Below are 4098 nucleotides of genomic sequence, written 5' to 3'. Positions count from 1 at the left end.
GACTTGCCCAGAGTCACACAGCTAGTAAGTGTCAAGTGTTTGGTCTGAGGCCAGATTTGAACTCAGGTCCTCCTGACGTCAGGGCTGGTGCTCTATCCACTGTGCCACCTAGATGCCCCCATACAATTATTTATATGTGAGTTGCTCATCATACAAGGAGTTTCTAGTGCTTGGCACATAATAGAAACTTAATAAATGTTTTTTGATGACTGATGTAATCATAGTTCTAGATATCCCAACCCTAAAAAAAGTAGGAAGGTTGAGGCATAATGCATAGATCGATGGCTTGGAGTTGAAAATACTTTGATCTAGATCTAGCCTCTGATACTTATTAGGCATGTGATCCTGGGCATCTCTCAGCTCTGGGCATTTTCTCTGGCTGTCCCTCTTTCGTGCAATGTTCTCCCTCCTTCATTGTACCTACTGACCTCCTTGGCTTCCTTTAAGTCCCAACTAAAATCCCTTCTTTTACTGGACGCTCTCCCCATCCACTCTTAATTCTAATGCCTTCTCTATGTTAATTATTTTCTATTTATCCTGTATAGCTTGTTTTGTATATATTTGTTTCCATGTTGTCTCCTCCATTAGATTGTAAGCTCATTATTTTCTACTTATCCTGTATGGCTTGCTTTGTATATATTCGTTTCCATGTTGTTTCCTTCATTAGATTGTAAGCTGCTTGAGGGCAGAAACTGTCTTTTGCCTCTTTTTGTATCCCCAGCTTTTAGCGTAGTGCCTGGCACATAGTAAGAGCTTAATGAATGTTTATTGATTGATTAGTCATGTTAATCTTTATGCATATAGTCATTAACTAATTAGTTTCTTTATTCATCTACTCTTTCACTTATTTATCTATTAATTAATTTGTTTATTTTTTCAAGTCAGTTAATCTTACCTCATAATTCTCTATGATGTCTCTTAACTGATAAAATTTTAGGTCTTTTCTTTGAAAAGTATTTGGGTTGTAGGTATAGTAGGCAAAATAACTCATTAATTTAAAGTTAAACTGCTTCTTATCAGTCAATCTCCACTAAAGGTTGTTGTCCTACCAGATTTGGAGATAGGTTAGCCTACATGGAAGATTCTCTTCTTATTGGATTTAAATACTGTAGTTGAAAAACAAAAGCAAAAACAAAACAACTTTGAGCTCAGAATTCTAGGAGTGGCAAAATGGATCAAAAATTTGGTCTTTATTGCCTTGCCACAAATTTAAGTTATCTTCATTATGTCTGATATCAAGACCTTTGCAATAAATCAACAAGTTGACATAGGGGTCAGCTTCTTTTTCTGGTGGTGTTAGCAAAGTCTCATGTTCAGCAGGAATGTATATATATATATATATGTATATATATATATATTATATAAAATTAAATTTCAGGAGAGTCAGTCTGTGCTAATTCTTTGTGGACTTCCTTTCATATACTTTAGTGTACCTTACATTCAAATTTGTTTCTTTGTTTTAGTTATCCTTCTTCCTAGGTAAAAGGAAAAAAAAATGTTTAATTAAACATTCTTTCAGAGAAAAAAACCGAAGTATCTACTGACTTTGTCTAGCTTTTATGAAGTGATTGTTGTTGTTGGTTCTTAGTTTTTGAAGAGGACCAGTGACATCATGACATCATGACTTGTGCACGGATTGGAATTAAGTGAAGCAGAATTGTGCAAAGTCGTCGGCTTCACTCTCTCTTCCTGAGTCATTGAAGTCCAGCGGCAGGACAAGAGTCAGGATGACTGGCGATGGCCCAGGACACAGTGAATACCCCTGGTGTCTTCAGTGTCTGACTCTAAGTGCTCCACAGTGCCTGCTTCAACCTTCTTCACGGCCATTGGAACAAATTGTTCTCATCTGCCCATATTACAGGGGGAAGTCTTCAAATGCTTGGGGTTGACATTTCCCTAACTCACCAACAGGCTCATAGGTTTGAGACCTGTTGGTTACCCTCAACCTAGTTTACCTTGTCTGCTGAGACAGTTTTACTGGTATGTGGCCATTGTACATGCTATAGCTTTACAAGGTTATATTTACTGAGAAGACAGCAAAAATGGGCAGGTGGGTGGCACAATGGTTAGAGTGCTAAGCCTGGAGTCAGGAAGACTCATTTTCCTGAGTTCAAATTTGGCCTCAGATAAGTACTAGCTTGTGACCTTGGGGAAGTCACTTAACCCTGTTTGCCTCAGTTTCCTTATCTGTAAAATGAGCTGGAGAAGGAAATGGCAAACTACTTCAGTATCTTTGCCAAGGAAACCTCAAATGGGGTCACAAAGAGTTAGACACGACAGAAAATTACTGAACAACAACCACAAAAATAGGAAAAACAGAAGTACAAACTTTCCCCTGAACTGGGGCACACTCCCTCATTTACCACTTTGGTTCTTGGGAAGTGGGCTCAGACAGAAAACCATTTCTACTTAATATTCACCGCATGAAGTTCACTTTCAAATTTGGCAACACAGATGCCTGAGTTACTATTGCTCTCTTTGGCTGAACTGACCCATTTCTATGTGGAGCTGGGCTGGGGACTTTGCTCCTCACTGGCCTAGATTATCCACAAAGTCTGGCATAGGCTTCATCTTCTAGACTTCCCTCTGGCATCTCTTTCTCCTGTCATCCATAACCCTTAAGCTCACACCTATTCCTTCACCTAAGAGCAGAAAATACAAATGCAAAGAGACAAAAAGCAGAGGTCCATGTTCACGGGTCACACCTTGGTCTGGGTAAGGAGGTAGCAGGAGGCCGCTGCCTCTATTGTTCCTGCTATCACTCTCAGCAATAGCTGGACCATTTCCTCTTGGCTTCATGGTGGCTACAGGTGAAAGAGGCTCAGTGCTCATCAGTAGAGAAGGAAAAAAGTTAAATTGCTAATATCAATGTCATTGTGCCACATGCTGTCTGGAGGTTGTAATCTTCTTCTTTAAGTCTTGAAGGGTCCTTATGTGGGAGAGGATATGATATACCATGATATACCATCATACCCCTTATAAAACACCATTGATATGTTACAACTAGCTACAGTACATTAATATTGTGAAACTCTGCTGTAACTTGCAATCAGTCCAGTAATATAGGGGTCCTGATCTTCTCATAGCTCTCTGTTGTGTTCCCACCTGTTCAATTTTCAATCAAGAGCTACTCGAGTTACTCCAATACCTGTAGCCACTTAGTGGCCTACTCAGCTAAGTGCAACTCAATACTTTTCTTCTTAGAGCTCTTCCATGCCTAGGATCACCCCATCTTCTCCACTCAACTTATCTACCTGGAGCCAGAATGTCACGGGATCCCAGCTCTGATTCTCATTGCTGTTCAGTTGTGTCTGACTCTTCATGATCTCATATGGGGTTTTCTTTGCAAAGATCCTGGAGTGGTGTGCCATTCCTTCTCCAGTGAATTAAGACAAATAGAGGTTAAGTGACTTGCAGAGGGTTACACAACTAGCAAGTGTCTGAGGCCAGATTTGAACTTGGATCTTCCTGCCTCCAGGCCCAGTGGTCTATCCACTAAGCCATCTAGCTGCCTCTCACATAGACCCATAACTATCAACTATAAGGCCTTGGGCAAGTAATGTAAAACATGCCCAAAGTATTGTTGGGGAGGTTGCTACAAGCTAAGGAGTATTTCAAGTAGAGTTCAAAAGCTGGGAGAGGGAGGTAGGACATTGATAGCTTCCTATTTTAACTGATTATTCTTATTAATTGGGTGGTAAGCTCAGTTGTTTGCTGCTGCAAAAGGACTACAAGTACTGTCAAGGCTCTCGAAATTTCTAGCTCTAGGGCAAAGTCCCAATCTCCTACCTTTAGTCATAGCTCTTTCCCTCTACATTCAGCCCTGGGCTTTCTACCTGGGTGCCTGATAATCTCCCTCCACCAAAGGAATGCATTTATAATACTGTTTCCACGGCATCACCTACCATCACACCCCATTCTATTTTTATATAAAGTCATGATTTGGAAGAATCAATTATAATATTAGATGGGGCCATCCTTGTGTTTTATGTAGTTGCAGAGGGCAGTACTAGGACCAGTGGAAGGTAGTTACAGGACGGGTTGATTGCTACTCAGCATAAGGAAGACAAAAATAGTTGAAGCTAGCTGTAAGTGGAA

The sequence above is a fragment of the Vombatus ursinus genome, unplaced genomic scaffold (assembly GCF_900497805.2).
Source record: "Vombatus ursinus unplaced genomic scaffold, bare-nosed wombat genome assembly UNPS02014801.1, whole genome shotgun sequence".
Classification (NCBI taxonomy): domain Eukaryota; kingdom Metazoa; phylum Chordata; class Mammalia; order Diprotodontia; family Vombatidae; genus Vombatus; species Vombatus ursinus.
This window is presented reverse-complemented; position numbering follows the sequence as displayed.